The sequence below is a fragment of the Balaenoptera physalus genome, assembly GCF_965194825.1.
Source record: "Balaenoptera physalus genome assembly, chromosome: 19".
Classification (NCBI taxonomy): Eukaryota; Metazoa; Chordata; class Mammalia; order Artiodactyla; family Balaenopteridae; genus Balaenoptera; species Balaenoptera physalus.
Genome location: NC_138900.1, coordinates 53,049,891 through 53,069,988, shown reverse-complemented (window position 1 = coordinate 53,069,988; position 20,098 = coordinate 53,049,891). Strand labels below are relative to the sequence as shown.

Genomic DNA, 20,098 nt, shown 5'->3' with positions numbered 1-20,098 from the left:
TAAAATATTCTAGCGCCGTACCCCTTGATCAGTACTGGATGAGGCACAATAAATTGGACATGACTGGTGAAAACCTGGCCACTCTGCCCAGTGCAAGCCTGCCTAACTTATGACCCATGAGTACTCCCAGTGTGTGGAAAGAGCTCAAGCTGCACTTACCCACCTCGCTTCTGTGATTTTGGCTCACAGCCAGATCTTCATGTACTAATAGACTAGGCTTCAGATCTTTGAGGTCAGTACTCAAATATAGACAGAAATATTTTCTTTAAGGCTGCCAGCAGTATCAGAGTAGATAAATTTGAAGAGATTTCCAGATTCAGCTACTACTGGACTAATATAAATTTAACTTCTGTTGGTTTTTGCATATCTGCTCCAAGAACAAAAGATATGTCCCCTCTTGGTTCCAAAGATCACTTCCATTTTCTATTCCAGGATAAATAACAATGCTTTCAAGAGAAAAATGTTGCCTTGTTACATATATACCCAGCTAGTGTTAGGGACCAGGCAATCAATTTCTTCTCTCTTTTTTGCAGTTTTTACCATGATAGGTACGCATAGAGACACTGTTGTTTGGTTGACCAAGTCTTTAATCTCAACATCTTTACCCAGCTCCACTAAAAGGGCTAGAAGAAACAAATACTGGCATTTCTAGCCTTTCATTAGTTCTGACTACTTATACCTATGTGGAAATATGCTAGAGAAAAGTATGTGGCAATTAAAAGAAGATGTGCATCAAATCTCAGACAAATAAAACTTCTTTTCTAGTTTAATAGTAGTCTCTAAAGCTATAATTTGAAAACAGTATTATTAACAAATCCATTCCTGTTCAGCTTGCCTTTGAAGATCATTAATTATTCAGCCCCATCACACTTTGCCTTATTTTACCAGATCCCCTATGTATAACAGAACTAGTTACTTGCTGTTCCTAGAACACAGCTTACACTTTCTGACTCTAAGCATTTTTTCAGTTCATGTCATTCTTTGCATCTGGAATTCTGCACCTCATTACAGATGACAAAATATTTTTTCCAGCTTTATTGAGGTATAATTGACAAATAAAACTATATATATTTAAGGTGTATAACATGATGGTTTGATATAAATATACATTGTGAAATAATTACTACAATCAAATTATTAACACATCTATCATCTCATATAGTTATCATTTTTTTGTTGCAGTGAGATTGCTTAACATCTATTCTCTAGCATATTTCAAATATACAATACAGTATTATTAACTATAGTCACCATACTATACATTAGAACCCCAGAACCTATTTATCTTATAACTGAAAGTTTGTACCCCATGACCAATATCTCCCCATTTCTCCCACTCCCCAGTCCCTGGCAATCACCACAGTACTCTTTGTTTCTATGAGCTCAACTTTTTTTTTCTTGTATATTCCACATATGAAGGAGACAAAAGGTATTTTTCTTTCTCTGCCTGGCTTATTTCACTTAATATAATGTCCTTTGTGTTCATCCCTGTTGTTATAAATGGCAGCATTTCCTTCTTTTATATGGATGAATAATATTCAATTTTGTGTGTTTTCTTGACACAAGTTATTTCCATATCTTGGCTATTGTGAATAATGCTGCAATGAAATAGGAGCATAGATATCTCTTAAAGATAATGATTTTGTTTCCTTTGGATTTATATATATGTAAGTGGGACTGCTGGATCATGTGAAAGTTCGACTTTTAATTTTTCGAGGAAACTCCATACTGTTTTCCATAATGGCTATATGAATTTACATTCCCACCAACAGTGTACAAGTGTTCCCTTTCCTCCACATCCTCATCAACACTTAACCCTAACCCTAACACTTTTTGATAACTGTCATTCTAATAGGTTGTGAGGTGACATTTCATTGTGGTGTTGATTTGCATTTCTTTGGTGATTAGCAATGTTGAGCATCTTTTCCTGTACCCGTTGGCCATTTGTATGTCTTCTTTTCTTGTATCTGTTAGCCATTTTTATGTCTTCTTCGGAAATTAGACCTAATGTCTCATTAGGTCATTCACCTATTATTTAATTAGGTTATTTGTTTGCTATTGAGTTGTATGAGTTTGTTATAAATTTTAGATATTAACCCCTTATCAGATATACACAAATATTTTCTCCAATTTCACAGGTTGCCTTTTCCTTTTGTTAACTGTTTTCTTTGCTGTGAAGCTTTTTAGTTTGATGTAGTCCCATTTGCTTATTTTTGCTTCTGTTGCCTGTGCTTTTGGTATTATAGCCAAAAGAATCATTGTCAAAACCAATGTCAAGGAGCCTTTTCTCTTTGTTTTATGCTTTCAGGTCTTAAGTTTAAGTCTTTAATCTATCTCCAGTTAATTTCTGTGTATGGTGTAAGTAAGGGTTAAATTTCCTTCTTTTGCATGGGGATATCTAGTTTACCCAACACCATTTATTGAAGAGACTATGCTTTCCCCTGTGTGTTCTTGGCATCCTAGTCAGAGATTAGTTGACCATATATGTGTGGGTTTATTTTTGGGTTCTCTATTCTGTTCCATTGATTCATGTGTCTGTTTTTAAGCCAGTGCCATACTTTTAATATTACTATAGTTTTGTAACATATTTCGAAATCAGGAAGTGTGATGCCTCCAGCTTTATTCTTTCTCAAGATTTCTTTGGCTATTTGGGATCCTCTGTGGTTCCACACAAACTTTAGGATTGTTTTTTATACTTCTGTGAAAAATGTCATTGGAATTTTGATAGGGATTGCACTGAATCTGCAGATCACTTTGGGTAGTGTGGGCATCCTAACAAAATTAATTATTCCAATCCATGAACATGGGTTATCTTTCCATTTATTTGCATCTTCTTCAATTTCTTTTATCAATGTCTTATAGTTTTCACTGTATAGGTCTTTCTCCTCCTTGGTTAAATTAATCCCTAAGTGTTTTATTCTTTTTGATGCTATTTTAAATGGGACTGTTTTCTTATTTCTTTTTCAGTTTTCTTTCATACTTGCTAGTGTAGAGAAACACAGCTGATTTGTTATGCTGATTTTGCATCCTGCAACATTACTGAATTTGTTTATTAGTTTTAACAGTTTTTGTTGTTGTTGTTGTTGGAATCTTTAGGGTTTTCTATTTCTAAGATCATTTAAGATGCAAACAGAGACAATTTTACTTCCTCCTTTCCAATTTGGAAGACTTTTATTTCTTCTTCTTACCTAATTGCTCTGGCTAGGACTTCCACTGCTGTGCTGGATAGAAGAAGCAAGAGTGGGTATCCTTGTCTTGTTCCTAATCATACAGGAAAACTCTCAGCTTTTCACTTTTTTTTAAATTAACCTGTGAGAAGCACCAAGCAGTGCCTAGCATACAGCAGGTCTTTTTTTTTTTTTTAAATATTTATTTAGTTATTTATGGCTGTGTTGGGTCTTCGTTTCTGTGCGAGGGCTTTCTCTAGTTGTGGCAAGCGGGGGCCACTCTTCATCGCGGTGCACGGGCCTCTCACTATCGCGGCCTCTCTTGTTGCAGAGCACAGGCTCCAGACGCGCAGGCTCAGTAATTATGGCTCACGGGCCCAGCCGCTCCGTGGCATGTGGGATCTTCCCAGACCAGGGCTCGAACCCGTGTACCCTGCATTGGCAGGCAGATTCTCAACCACTGCGCCACCAGGGAAGCCCCTCAGCTTTTCACTTTTAAGTATAATGTTAGCTGTGGGCTTGTCATATATGGCCTTTATTATGTTGAGGTACATTCCTTATATAATTTGTTGAGTTTTTATCATGAAAGGATGTTGAATTTTTTAAAATGCTTTTTCTGCATCTATTGAGATGATCATATGACTTTTATAGTTCATTCTGTTAAGTGCTGTATCATATTTACTGATTTGTGTATGCAGAAGCATCCTTATATCCCAGAGATAAATCCCACTTGAACATGGTATATGATTATTTTAATGTGCTCTTGAATTGAGTTTGCTAGTATTTTGCTGAGGATGTTTACATCTATGTTCATCAGGGATATTGGTCTGTAATTTTCTTTTCTTGTAGTGTCCTTGTCTAGCTTTAGTATTAGAGTAATGCTGGCCTCATAAAATGAGTTTGGAAATATTCCCTCCTCTTCACTTTTTCTAAAGAGTTTGAGAAGGATTGCCATAAATTCTTCTTTAAAATGTATGGTAGAATTCTCCAGTGAAGCCATCTGGTCCTAGGCTTTTCTTTTTGGGGGAGGTTTTTTTTTCTTTTAATTTTTTAATTTATTATTTATTTATTATTTTTATTTTTGGCTGTGTTGGGTCTTCGTTTCTGTGTGAGGGCTTTCTCCAGTTGCGGTGAGTGGGGGCCACTCTTCATCGCGGTGCGCGGGTCTCTCACTATCGCGGCCTCTCTTGTTGCAGAGCAGAGGCTCCAGACGCTCAGGCTCAGTGGTTGTGGCTCACGGGCCCAGTTGCTCCGCGGCATGTGGGATCTTCCCAGACCAGGGCTCGAACCCGTGTCCCCTGCACTGGCAGGCAGATTCTCAACCACTGCGCCACCAGGGAAGCCCCGGGGGAGGTTTTTGATTACTAATTCAATTGCCTAAACCAGTCCGTTTAGATTTCCTACTGCTTCATGTTTCAGTCTTGGACAGTTGTAGGTTTCTAGGAATTTATCCACTTCTTCTAGGTTATTCAGTTTGTTGACATATCATTCTTAGCAGTTTCTTATGATACTTTTTATTTATGTGGCATCAGTTTAATGTCTCCTCTTTCATTTTGTTTCATTTCATGTCATTTATGACTTCATTTATTTGAGCCTTCTCTCTTTTCTCGTGGTTTAGCTAAAGGTTTTTCAATTTTGTTTATCTTTTCAAAAAGCCAGCTCTTAGTTTTATTGATCTTTTCTATTGTTTTCCTCTTCTCTATTTCATTTATTTATGCTCTGATCTTTATTTCCCTCCTTCTGCTAACTTTGGGCTAGGTTTTGTTTTCTTTCTCTAGTTCCTTGAGGTGTAAAGGGTTTTTTTTTTTTTGAGATATTTCTTTTTTCTTAATGTAGGCATTTATTGCTATAAACTTGCCTTGTAGAACTGGTTTGCTGTATCCCCTTGGTTTGCGTATGTTGTTTTTCTATTTTCATTTGTTTTAAGATATTTTAATTTCCCTTTTGTTTTCTCATTTGACTCACTGATTGTTTAGAAGAGTGTTGTTTATTTCCACATATTTATGAATTTTCCAGCTTTCCTCCTGTTATTCACTTCTAGTTTCATACTATTGTAGGCAGAAAAGATACTTGGTATGATTTCAATCTTCCTAAATTTATTAAGACTTGTTTTGTAACCTAATAATCTCCCTAAATTTCTTAAGATTTGTTTTGTGGAAGAAACTGTTGGCTAAGGGGGTGTCTCTTGGCACTGAGCTGTGTTGCCTTGGGGGTTAGGTGTCACATAAAGGGAAACTATTCTTACCCTCTTCAATGCATTTATCCTCTGACTTTTTTGCTTCAACGGTGGGCTGAAACTTCCCCACTGGACTCCCACAAAGGTACTCTCATTTGTGGATTACTGTCAAAATTGATGACCTGTCAGGGGATGACAGTATAAAACACTTATTCTCCAATGCTGCTGACTAATGACAAAGAATTTATAGTTACAGACCACAAAAACTACAGTAAGCCAAGGAGAACTATTTATACCTAATAAGGGCAGTGCCCTTTCCAAAATGAATTAAGATTTTTTAAGTCTGGGTCTCTGCCCACTAGAAATTTAAAATAAAACTAGAAGAAGTTGGGGGAAGGTAAATATCAAAATGAATTGGAGGAAGGAGAATAATGACAAGTAGATTAGATAGTCATAATAGTCCTAAGCAACAGATGAAGACCAACTTACAGTTAAAAATAGTGGCTTGAACATAAAAACTTACACCTTTCCCTTTGAAAACTGCACAAAAATGACAGTAGAATGATCAAAAAGGAATAGACCCACAGGCCAAAGATAACAGAAAAGGAGAAAAAAATATTAAAATTTTAGAAGCCAGAAAGCAGATGGATTAAGTCAAAACTGATTCAACAAATGTCTGAAAATAGAAAGATAAGCCAGGAAGGGGAGACAGCTCAGAAGCAAGTCAATTCACACTCCAGAATCTCATAAAGACACATAAATTGTAGGTCCTAGATACTTCTGAATGTGGGGGTATAGCTAAGGTAGGAAGCAATGAGGACTGGGTAAAAGTTTGTATTAGAAAGACTTAGACCTACATATAGCCTTTGCCAATCACGTAGCTGAGCAAACTGTCTTTCATTTGTCCATGGAGAAGACTAGAGATATACTCTTTGGAGAAGCACAACCAGTGAGACTGTGAAGTGGAACACCAGATTGGGCTGAAGACTGTATCTTCATCTTGAAAACAGGTGAATTATTTGAAACTCTGTGCATTAAATGCTGACAATACTAGTTTCTTTCCCAAACTTGGTCCCAACAATGCTGGAAGCCAAGCTCATACTCACAAAAGAGGAGCTTAGAAAAACCTTCTCTGAAAAATCCATCATAAGATAAAATATTTAGAAATACTGACATTTGGAGGTTCATAATAAAATGACCAGTTATTTTGCCTAACCTGACACCAACAGATAACAATCCACATTCATGCAGAGAGAGTTTTCAAAGATATTTTTAGTACCTCACACTCAAATACAAATTGAAAGTCAAGGAATAGATACTTGAGTAAAGGTCTTCTCTTGATACATCGAAAAGCCAATTAAGAAAAAAAAGGAGCTTTGAGGAAATAAAAGAACAAGAAGGAGAAAATAACCTCATAAGACCTATAATGAATATTCTCAGAGAATTAAGAAAACATCTTGATTGCATTTATGAGACAAGAACAAGAGACTATAAAAAAAGGAATGTTCTCTAGGTAGTTATTCTTCCAGTTAAAAAATATAATACATAAGTTACATTTTTGGTGTTGGGGGAGTGGCTTTTATTAGGTTAACCATCATAAAGGTAACAATAAACATTATAGATAACAATAAACCTTGGGGAAAAATATACAAACAATTGTTTGAAGGTACTTGAGAGAAACTTAAAGTGGCTGTTGGGAGTTGACACTTGAAAGAAGGAAACTGCACTAATTCTGCATTAATGTGGCTTTTCACCTAAAGGCACCTCCCAGTCTGCACTGCATGAAGTAGCTGGAACTCAAGCAGAAAAATGCAGTTTTGACTGATTTGAAGGTTCAGAGGGAAGAGTTCTGGACTGCTGGAATGGCTAGAAAATAAAGGAAAATCTCAGAAAGGAGGAAGCTAAGGAACTGGGGGGAGCAAAATCTACATATATACTCCTTCAAATTCTTGGCTGACCTTGATTAACGTATGTGCCGAGGGCCTGGAAGAAAGCAACAACTGGAAGGCTGAAAAAAATAAGTGACAATTTTAGCTCAGGGGAGAGTTTGGAGTTTGAGCTCAGCTACTTGAATTGCTTGGTAGAACAAAATAAATAGTACACAGATGAAGCTATCTATAGTCTCTACAAGGGTACAACTAAAAATTACTAAATATGTGAAGAAACAGAAAAATGTGACCCATATTCAAGAGAAAAAACACTCAACAGAAACCAATCCTAAAATTAGCCAGATGTTAGAATTTGAAGATAAAAATTTTTAAACAGCTTACACAAATATGTTCAAGGAATTAAAAATGTGGTCAAAATTCACAAACAGTTGGCAAATTTCAGAAGGAAAATACATACTATCAAAAAGAAGAACCAAATAAAAATTTTAGAAATGAAATATACAACTTCTGAAATGAAAAATTTACTGGATGGGAACAACAGCAGGTTAGAGATAGCCAAATAAAGGAAACAGTGAACCTGAGGCAGATTAATAGAAAATTTTAAATCTGAAGACAAGAAAGAAAAAATTCTGAAAAAAATAGAACAAAGACTCAGTCACGTGTGGGACCATATTTAAATGATCTAAGTTATATTTAACTGTATTCTCAGAGAGGAGACAGAAAATTGGGCAGAAAAAATATTTGTGGAAATAATGGCCAAATTTTTCCGAAGCTGATGAAAAAACAAACTTACAGATCCAAGAAGATCAATGATTCCCAATTTACATAAATATAAAGAAAACCACATTTAGGCAAATTCTCATTAATTGGCTGAAAACATAGATAAAGAGAAAAGCAGCCAGTGGGAAAAAGCCCCATTACAAATGGGAAAAATGATACAAATGACAACTGATTTCTCATTAGAAACTATGGAGGGTAGGAGAGAATAGGACAACATCTTTAAAATACTGGGGGAGTGGGAAATGTTAAATTAAAATTCTATATCCAGCTACAGAACAACTACTGAACACTGGCAGAAAACCTCAGACTTCCCAAAAGACAAGAAACTCCCCACATACCTGGGTAGGGCAAAAGAAAAAAGAAAAAACAGAGACAAAAGAATAGGGATGGGACCTGCACCACTGGGACGGAGCTGTGGAGGAGGAAAAGTTTCCACACACTAAGAAGCCCCTTCACTGGCAGAGACGGGGGGTGGCAGGGAGGGGAAGCTTCGGAGCCATGGAGGAGAGCGCAGCAACAGAGGTGCAGAGGGCAAAGCGGAGAGATTCCGCACAGAGCATCGGTGCCTACCAGCACTCACCAGCCCGAGAGGCTTGTCTGCTCAGCCTCCAGGGCGGGTGGGGGCTGGGAACTGAGGCTCAGGCTTCGGAGGTCAGATCCCAGGGAGAAGACTGGGGTTGGCTGCGTGAACAAAGGCTGAAGGGGACTAGTGCGCCACAGCTAATTGGGAGGGAGTCCAGGAAAAAGCCTGGAACTGTCTAAGAGGCAAGAGACCATTGTTTCAGAGTGTGCGAGGAGAGGGGATTCAGAGCACTGCCTAAATGAGCTCCAGAGACGGGTGCGAGCCACGGCTATTAGCACGGACACCAGAGACAGGCATGAGACGCTAAGGCTGCTGCTGCAGCCACCAAGAAGCCTGTGTGCAAGCACAGGTCACTACCCATACCCTGCCTCCCGGGAGCCTGTGCAGCCCGCCACTGCCAGGGTCCTGTGATCCCGGGACAACTTCCCCAGGAGAATACACGGTGTGCCTCAGGCAGTTGCAATGTCACATTGGCCTCTGCCGCTGTAGGCTCGCCCCGCATTCTGTACCCCTCCCTCCCCCCGGCCTGAGTGAGCCAGAGCCCCGGAATGAGCTGCTACTTTAACCCCATCCTGTCTGGGTGGGAACAGACGCCCTCAGGCGACCTACACACTGAGGCAGGGCCAAACCCAAAGCTGAATCCCAGGAGCTGTGGGAACAAAGAAAAGAAAGGGAAATCTCTCCCAGCAGACTCAGGAGCAGTGGATTAAATCTCCACAATCAACTTGATGTACCCTGCATCTGTGGAATACCTGAATAGACAACAAATCATCCCAAAATTCAGGTGGTGGACTTTGGGAGCAATGATATCTATATATATTTTTCCTTTTTCTCTTTTTGTGAGTGTGTATGTGTATGCTTCTTTGTGTGATTTTGTCTGTATAGTTTTGCTTTATCATTTGTCCTAGGGTTCTGTCTGTCCTTTTTTTTTTTTTTTAGTATAGTTTTTAGCGCTTGTTATTGTTGGTGGATTTGCTTTTTTGGTTTGGTTGCTCCCTTCTTTCTTTTTTTTAAATTACTTTTTAATTTTTATTTATTTTTAATAACTTTATTTTATTTTATATATTCATTCATCTTTCTTTCTTCCTTCCTTTCTTCCTTTCTACCTATCTTTCTCCCTTTTCTTCAGAGCCGTGTGGCTGACAGGGTCTTGGTGCTCTGGCCACGTGTCAGGCCTGTGCCTCTGAGGTGGAGGAGCCGAGTTCAGGACATTGGTACACCAGAGACCTCCCAGCTCCACGTAATATCAAACGGCAAAAGCTCTCCCAGAGATCTCCATCTCAACGCTAAGACCTAGATCCACTCAATGACCAGCAAGCTACAGTGCTGGACACCCTATGCCAAACAACTAGCAAGACAGGAATGCAACCCCACCCATCAGCAGAGAGGCTGCCTAAAATCATAATAAGGTCACAGACACCCCAAAACACACCAATGGACGCGGACATGCCCACCAGAAAGACAAGATCCAGCCTCATCCACCAGAACATAGGCACTAGTCCCCTCTACCAGTAAGCCTACACAACCCACTGAACCAACCTTAGCCACTGGGGGCAGACACCAAAAACAACGGGAACTATGAACATGCAGCCTGTGAAAAGGAGATCGCAAACACAGTAAGTTAAGCAAAATGAGAAGACAGAGGAACACGCAGCAGATGAAGGAGCAAGGTCAAAACCCACCAGATCAAACAAATGAAGAGGAAATAGGCAGTCTACCTGAAAAAGAATTCAGAGTAATGATAGTAAACATGGTCCAAAATCTTGGAAATAGAATGGAGACAAGAAACATTTAACAAGGACCTAGAAGAACTAAAAAGCAAAGAAACAATGATGAACAACACAATAAATGAAATTAGAAATTCTCTAGAAGGAATCAATAGCAGAATAACTAAGGCAGAAGAACGGATAAGTGACCTGGAAGATAAAAGGGTGGAAATAAATACTGCAGAGCAGAATAAAGAAAAAAGAATGAAAAGAATTGAGGAAAGTCTCAGAGACCTCTGGGACAACATTAGATGCACCAACATTCGAATTATAGGGGTCCCAGAAAAAGAAGAGATAAGACAAGGGACTGAGAAAATATTTGAAGAGATTATAGTTGAAAACTTCCTTAATATGGGAAAGGAAATAGTTAATCAAGTCCAGGAAGTGCAGAGAGTCCCATACAGGATAAATCCAAGAAGAAACATGCCAAGACATATATTAATCAAACTATCAAAAATTAAATACAAAGAAAAAATATTAAAAGCACGAAGGGAAAAACAACAAACAACATAGAAGGGAATCCCCATAAGGTTAACAGCTGATCTTTCAGCAGAAACTCTGCAAGCCAGAAGGGAGTGGCAGCACATATTTAAAGTGATGAAACGGAAAAAGCTACATTCAAGATTACTCTACCCAGCAAGGATCTCATTCAGATTTGACAGAGAAATTAAAACCTTTACAGACAAGCAAAAGCTAAGAAAGTTCAGCACCACCAAACCAGCTTTACAACGAATACTAAAGGAACTTCTCTAGGCAGGAAACACAAGAGAAGGAAAAGACCTACAATAACAAAACAAAAACAATTAAGAAAATGGTAATAGGAACATACATATTGATAATTACCTTAAACATAAATGGATTAAGTGCTCCCACCAAAAGACATAGATTGGCTGAATGGATACCAAAACAAGACCTGTATATATGTTGTGTACAAAAGACCCACTTCAGACCTAGGGACACATAGAGACTGAAAGTGAGGGGATGGAAAAAGATATTCCATGCAAATGGAAATCAAAAGAAAGCTGGAGTAGCAATTCTCATATCAGACGAAATAGACTTTAAAATAAAGAGTTTTACAAGAGACAAAGAAGAACACTACATGATGATCAAGGGATCAATCCAAGAAGAAGATATAACAATTGTAAGTACTTATGCACCCAACATTGGAGCACCTCGATAAGGCAAATGCTAACAGCCATGACAGGGTAAATAGACAGTAACACAATCATAGTAGGGGACTTTAACACCCCACTTTCAGCAATGAACAGATCATCCAAATGAAAATAAATGAGGAAACACAAGCTTTAAATGATACATTAAACAAGATGGACTTAATTGATATTTATAGGACGTTCCATCCAAAAAACACACAATACACTTTCTTCTCAAGTACTCATGGAACATTCTCCAGGATAGATCATATCTTGGGTCACAAATCAAGCCTTGGTAAATTTAGGAAAACTGAAATTGTATCAAGTATCTTTTCCGACCACAATGCTATAAAACTAGATATCAATTACAGGAAAAAAACTGTAAAAAATACAAACACATGGAGGCTAAACAATACACTACTTAATAACCAAGAGATCACTGCAGAAATCAAAGAGGAAATCAAAAAGTACCTAGAAACAAATGACAACGAAAAAGGACGACCTTAAACCTATGGGATGAAGCAAAAGCAGTCCTAAGAGGGAAGTTTATAGCAATACAATCCCACCTCAAGAAACAAGAAAAATCTCAAATAAACAACCTAACCTTACACTTAAAGCAATTAGAGAAAGAAGAACAAAAAAACCCCAAAGTTAGCAGAAGGAAAGAAATCATAAAGATCAGATCAGAAATAAATGAAAAAGAAATGAAGGACACAGTAGCAAAGATCAATAAAACTAAAAGCTGGTTCTTTGAGAAGATAAACAAAATTGATAAACCATTAGCCAGACTCATGAAGAAAAAAAGGGAGAAGACTCAAATCAACAGAATTAGAAATGAAAAAGGAGAAGTAACAACTGAAACTGCAGAAATACAAAGGATCATAAGAGATTACTACAAGCAACTATATGCCAATAAATGGACAACCTGGAAGAAATGGACTAATTCTTAGAAAAGCACAACCTTCCGAGACTGAGCCAGGAAGAAATAGAAAATATAAGCAGACGAATCACAAGCAATGAAATTGAAACTGTGATTAAAAATATTCCAACACACAAAAGCCCAGGACCAGATGGCTTCACAGGCAAATTCAATCAAACATTTAGAGAAGAGATAACACCTATCCTACTCAAACTCTTCCAAAATATAGCAGAGGGAGGAACACTCCCGAACTCATTCTACGAGACCACCATCATCTTGATACCAAAACCAAAGATGTCACAAAGAAAGAAAACTACAGGCCAATATCTCTGATGAACATAGATGCAAAAATCCTCAACAAAATACTAGCAAACAGAATCCAACATTACATTAAAAATATCATACACCATGATCAAGTGGGTTTTACTCCAGGAATACAAGAATTCTTCAGTATACGCAAATAAATCAATATAATAAAACATATTAACAAGTAGAAGGATAAAACCCACATGATCATCTCAATAGATGCAGAAAAATCTTTCGACAAAATTCAACACCCATTTATGATAAAAACTCTCTAGAAAGTAGCCGTAGAGGGAACTTACCTCAACATAATGAAGGTCATATATGACAAACCCACAACCAACATCGTTCTCAATGGTGAAAAACTAAAACCATTTCCACTAAGATCAGGAAGAAGACAAGGTTGCCCACTCTCACCACTATTATTCAGCATAGTTTTGGAAGTTTTAGCCACAGCAATCAGAGAAGAAAAAGAAATAAAAGGAATCCAAATTGGAAAAGAAGTAAAACTGTCACTGTTTGCAGATGACATGATACTATACATAGAGAATCCCAAAGATGCTACCAGAGAACTACTAGAGCTAATCAATGAATTTGGTAAAGTAGCAGGATACAAAATTAATGCAAGCAATCTCTTGCATTCCTATACACTAATGATGAAAAATTTGAAAGAGAAATTAAGGAAACACTCCCATTTACCACTGCAACAGAAAGAATAAAATACCTAGGAATAAACCTACCTAACGAGACAAAAGGCCTGTATGCAGAAAACTAAGACACTGATGAAAGAAATTAAAGATGATACAAACAGATGGAGAGATATACCATGTTCTTGGATTGGAAGAATCAACATTGTGAAAATGACTATATTACCCAAAGCAATCTACAGATTCAATGCAATCGCTATCAAACTACCAATGTCATTTTTCACAGAACTAGAACAAAAAACTTCACAATTAGTATGGAAACACAAAATACCCCGAATAGCCAAAGCAATCTTGAGGGGGAAGGGTAAGCTGGGATGAAGTGAGAGAGTGGCATGTACTTATATATACTACCAGATGTAAAATAGATAGCTAGTGGGAAGCAGCCGCACAGCATAGGGAGATCAGCTCTGTGCTTTGTTACCACCTAGAGGGATGGGATAGGGAGGGTGGGAGGGAGATGCAAGAGGGAGGAGATATGTGGATATATGTATATGTATAGCTGATTCACTTTGTTATAAAGCAGAAGCTAACACACCAGTGTAAAGGAATTATACTCGAGTAAAGACGTTAAAAAAATAAAAAATAAAAAATAAAAAAAATTCTATAACCAAAGAAATTAGCTTAAAAAATGAAAGTAAAATAAATACATTTTAAGAAAAACTGAAATTGAGAGAATGTATTATCAGCAGAGCTGTATTACAAGTAATTGTAAAGGAAATTCTACAGGCTGAGGAAATTTAGATGGAAACTTAGATATCTAGCAAGAAATGATGAGAAAAAGAAATAGAAAATATTTGGGTAAACTTAAAGGAGTATATTTTTACATCAATATGACTAGCTGATGGAAATATAACATTGAACTATGAATTAATGTATACAGATGTACTATATATGAAATTGGTATCACAAAGGAAAAGATGGTAAATGAAAATCAACTGTTGCATGGCTCTACTTTTAAACAACAGCTTCACTGAGATATAATTCAGATTATATTTACCCATTTCACCCATTTAAAGCATACAATTCAATGGCTTTAATTATATTCACAGTAGGTGGCAAAGACATTTTAAACAACATGCTGTTGTTTTCATTGCCATGATGTAAACAGATGCTCCACTTTACCTCTCCAAATCTTCCCCCAAACTGGCCTGGGAAACATGGATTATTTATTGGATATAATTTATGTTTAAAAATTTAATTCTACTTCAATCCAGTCTCTTAAACCTAAATTCAAAAATTTAGAAATTTAGAATTGTAAAAATGTTAACATGAAAACACAGTAAAGGATAGAATGAATAAAGTTTCTATAATAAGGACCTATACAGAAAGAATTAATATGTGTAAAAAATTCCCAACTAAATGGAATTTTTGAAATGATAATAGTTTGAATCTCATCACCAACCTGAATGACTACTACTTGCTGAGAGCATTACAAATGGGAACTAGATAGATATAGATCCTAGTTTCTATAGAAGACAATATTCTACTAGATGGTAACTTGGCAATCAGAGAAGAGATATGGGTGGTGCATTAAAGGTGCTCAAATATAATTATTGTTTATCAAATAAAATTTTATTTAGAAGGAGACAGCAATGCATAGTGCAGTGTTTCTCAAATGTCAGAAATATACGGACTTTTAGCAATGAAATCTCACAGAATCTCAATGCTCTATTAAGTATGTACAAACATAAAATCATAAATTAGGTATAATGCATTTTCTTAAGCTCCTATAACAATAAAACTAAAGCAAATTTACAAATTAAAACAATGAAAATCCAATAAGGTATAAATAAAAGTAATTGAATGGTAAGTTATTTTGTTTTACTAAAACTAAATTGCTATCATTGGATTTAATATAAGGTGATTTTTCTTCGGTCTGGTTCTACATTTAATGTGTTTCTGTAGTTTAAAATTTTAATGTTACTAATGTGGACCCTGTCTCTTTACAGAAGTAAAAATTTATGCTGTATAAAACAGCCTTAATGCTTGCTGAGTTGCATACTAAAGTGTTCCGTACTTTAATATACGTAAGTTAAACCTTAATATTTTTTCACAATTTAAAGGCTTTGTTTGACAGTATACTATGATCAGATTTATATTTAACCAACACCTGGCCATAAACAATCTCTGAGTGCCTATTTTAACAAGGTATCATTGTTAACATTGTAGAGTTATCTTTTACTTGAAGATATGTTTAAATATTCTTGTGATTTAAGTGTGCACTAAGCAATCTGATTAATGGGATTTAGAACAGGGTTTTAAACACTGTAGAATTATTTAAAGGAGCTACATACAAAGATATGGTCTGTGCGATACAACAGCGACTTCAAATTCAGTATAAAACCAACTTCTGCAATGTATGTTCTTTAGGGTTCATGGCATCTTTACATTCATGCTGTAATGAATCAATCCTCTTTGAACCAGTATGACTCCTTCATTTTTAGATTGTACCATAACATTTTTTGTTTTGCATTCACTAGCCATTATGTGAGAGAAAACACAAATATAAATAATTGCTCTGAAATCACAAGTCAGTACTTTGTTATAGGAGATCATTAAGATTATTTACAATATCATTATATTAAATATTTATAATCAAGACAATGAAAGCACAATATAAAACTGTCAGAGAATATTCTTTTCTGTAGCACTTGCCACCTTCTAACATATTATATACATTATGTCTTTGTTTATTGTCTATATCCCCCATTCCCACAAGAATGTAAACTCTTAGAGGAGCAACATTTTGTTTTCTTTCCTCCATAATGTACATCAAGTGCCTAGAATAACATCCAACACATAATTAGCACTCAGTAAATACTTGGAAGAATAAAAAACTTGTCAAAAGATGACATCTGGGACACCCCAACCTTTTAGGATTCCCAGACTGAGAAATATTGGCATGGAGGAAAAAGCATTGGCTTAGGAGCCAGATAGATCTGAGTTTGAATCTATTTCTTAGCTATTAACTCTCATTCTGCTACTTACTAGCTGCATAACTTTGGGTAAGTTACTTAAATTCAGGGGATCTGTGTTTTCTTCCCCGTGGTAAAATGTAAAGTCTATTAAGATATTAATAAATGGCTAATACATAAAGTAAATAAAATATCAGCATATATGGAGATCATCATTATTACTATTAGAGATGTCATAGAAAAAAGATTTAATCAAATAAAACTAAACTTTTCCATATTATGATTTTCCCTTCCTTAGTTCATCTTATTTATAAAAAGGTAAAATAGGAAACTGGCTTGGAATAAATGAAAAGGTAAAAAGGAACAAGATGCAAAACTTCCACTAAAACAACTGCATGAAAATACAAGATGTTTTCATAGCAATCATTTGTCAGATGTTGAAAGAGCTTGGCTATAATAGGGCTGTAAAATAAGCCAAAAACAACAAATCAACATGAAAACAGATAGATAAAACACAAAAAATAGAATAAAGATCATGTTGTGACTTCAGCTGCACATGAGTAGTTTTTGTCCCCCAGCATTCATATACACTTAATCCACCCACCTTCTTCCTACATGCAAGATCTACTTGGCTCATCAGGAACTTTAACCCTCAGGGCAACCCTGAAGGAAGAATTAACCTACTGATTGAACCCTTAGGCAGTGTGCATGGCCAGAAAGCCATGGGTGTTTTGAGGAACACACTGAGGTGATCTCAGCATTTTACTGCAGTATCCCACAACCACTGAAGGAAGAGGTTAAAAGTGATGTATTATATTAAGAAAAAGCAGTGTAAATTTATTTCTTGGTTTAAGTTTTGCTGCCAAACGGAATTCTCAAAATACTTTGGACGTGCAAATGGATTTAAGATCTGTTTCAGGAAAAAATTATTTATGTATAAAGGGAGGATACATATCACTTAGTTTTAGGCAAGGGACATATCATTAGTATTCACAGTTCAGCACACAAAAAAGCAATTTTGAATGCTAATTTCAGTCTTAACCCAAACCATGTTACAACAATGCAAAGAGAAACTGGTAGGTTAAAATGGGTTTGCACTCCAACATCCTTAATAACACTAAAAAATAGCTGAATGTGAAATACACCCCTGAGAATAACTTGGGTGTTAACAGCCAGGGTGTAGTTGAACAGGTCACTGTTGGCCCTTCCTCAAGCAGCGCCTCAGAAACAGCCTTGGTCTCTGATGGCAGCTGTTCCACCACAGCTCAACAACACCCCCATACACGCCAAGAAGCCATGTGGGTCCCACCTGCCCTGTAGAGAGATTCCACCACAGGTCAGGGATGGCAGAGGCTAGGGGCAGAGTGATCTGCTGTGAAGGATAAAGTGGACTTGCACCTGAGGCTGTGTCTGAGTGGAGCTATGGGTAACTGCACAGGCAACACATCAGATTTCTATCTGTGGCCAACACAAGGTGAGAGCCCACATTGGACCTCCTTGTTTCAGCACTACCCTCCTCTGGAGCAAGGGTCTTGGTGCAGGGAGAGGGAAAAACACACACTTAAAGGGAAGAGAGCCAGCTTGGCCCAACCCGTAGGGATTCTGCTTCAGCAATTTGGGATTAGACCTCACCCTTGATGGGGCGGTGATGGCCACTGAGCAGAGGGGAAGTCCTGTCTTACACCTCGCTTCAGCTCTAGCCCTTCCATCTCTAGCTCCACCCCCGACCAAGGTGAGAGCTGTCAGCACACCCTGAGGAAAGATGTGACTTGCATCCACGTCAGATCCAGCTTGCCCACCATAGGCATTAGGCACACACAGTCTGTATAGGGATACTCTCACACAAGATCACCCCTTCAAGACCACAATAGATAGCTGTTTCACCTAAATTCACAGAAGCAGAGAAAGTTAGGCAAAATAAAAGGGCAGAGGAACTACTTTCAATTGAAAAAGCAAGAGAAAATACCTGAATAAATAATGAAACAGAATAAACAATTTACCAGTTAAAGAATTCAAAGCATTGGTAATAAAAATGTTAACTGAATAGGGAAAAAAATTGATGTACATGGTAAACACTTAACAAGGAACAGAAAATATTAAAAAGACCTAATCAGAAATGAAGAATTCAATAGCTGAAATAAACAACATGCTAGAAGGAATGAATAGCAGACTAAGTGATAGAGAAGAATGTGTAAATGATCTGGAAGATAGAATAATGGAAACCACCCAATCAGAACAGCAAAAAGAAACACAAACTTAAAAAAATGAAAACAATTTCAGAGATCTCTGGGATAATATTAAGCATACTAACATTTGCATTATAGGGGCCTCAGAAAGAGAAGAGAGAGAGAAGTGGAACAAAAAACGTATTTGAGAAAATTATGGCTGAAACGTTCTCAAAACTGCAGAAAGAAACAGATATCCAGATATGGAAGCACAGAAGGTCCAAAAAAGATAAACCCAAACAGCTCCATACCAAGGCATATCATAATTAAAATGGCAAAGTTAAAGATAAAGAGAGAATTCTAAAGGCAGCAAGAGAAAAAGAGTCATAAACAAAGGAATCCACATAAGTCTATCAGCTGATTTCTCTGCAGAAACTTTGCAGGACAGAAAGGAGTGGCAAGATATATTCAAAGTGCTGAAAGGGAAAAACCTGCAACCTAGGATTCTCTACCCAGCAAGATTATCATTTAGAAAAGAAGAAAAGATAAACAACTTCCCTGAGAAGTAAAAACTAAGAGTTCATCAATGCTAAACCTACACTAAAAGGAATGTTAAAGGGTCTTCTCTAAGCGGAAAAGAAGTAAGAATCTATAAGGGATATTCCCACTAGGAAAGGCAAATATATAGTAAGCACTGAGATCCAACCACTTAAATAACCCAGTATGAAGATTAAAAGACAAAAAATAGTAAAAGCAAGTATAACTACGATAAATAGTTAAGGGATAGCATGAAGATGTAATATATGACACAGAAAACACAAAATGGGGGGGTAGTAAAAAATATAGATCTTTTAGAATGTATTTGAACTACCAGTTTAAGACAACTAGATATAGGTCAACATATATGAACCCCATGGTAACCACAAATCAAAAACCTACAACAAATACACAAAAACTAAAAAGAAAGGAACACAAACATACTACTAAAGAAAATCATCAAACCACAAGGGAATAAACAAAAAGAAGAAGAATTAAACAGAGAACTACAAAAACAACCGGAAAACAAGTAATATAATGGCAAAGTATACACCTATCAATAATGACTTTATATTTTTTCCTCAACTTTTTTTTTTTTTAACATCTTTATTGGAGTATAATTGCTTTACAATGTTGTGTTAGTTTCTGCTGTATAAAAAAGTGAATCAGCTATATGTATACATATATCCCCATAACCCCTCCCTCTTGTGTCTCCCTCCCACCCTCCCTATCCCACCCCTCTAGGCGGTCACAAAGCACAGAGCTGATCTCCCTGTGCTATGTGGTTGCTTCCCACTAGCTATCTATTTTATATTTGGTAGTGTATATATGTCCATGCCACTCTCTCACTTTGTCCCAGCTTACCCTTCCCCCTCCCTGTGTCCTCAAGCCCATTTTCTACATCTGCGTCTTTTTTACTGTCCTGCACCTAGGTTCTTCAGAACCATTTTTTTTTTTTTTAGATTCCATATATATGTGTTAGCATATGGTATTTGTTTTTCTCTTTCTGACTTACTTCACTCTGTATGGAAGACTCTAGG

The 20,098-nt window shown here is 36.8% G+C and overlaps 1 long non-coding RNA gene across 5 annotated transcripts in view; it reads right to left on the bottom strand.

The window, feature by feature from the left end:
- LOC309648075 overlaps nucleotides 1-20,098 on the bottom strand; it is a 314,368-nt gene that overhangs the window by 82,123 nt on the left and 212,147 nt on the right. The window lies entirely within an intron of this gene.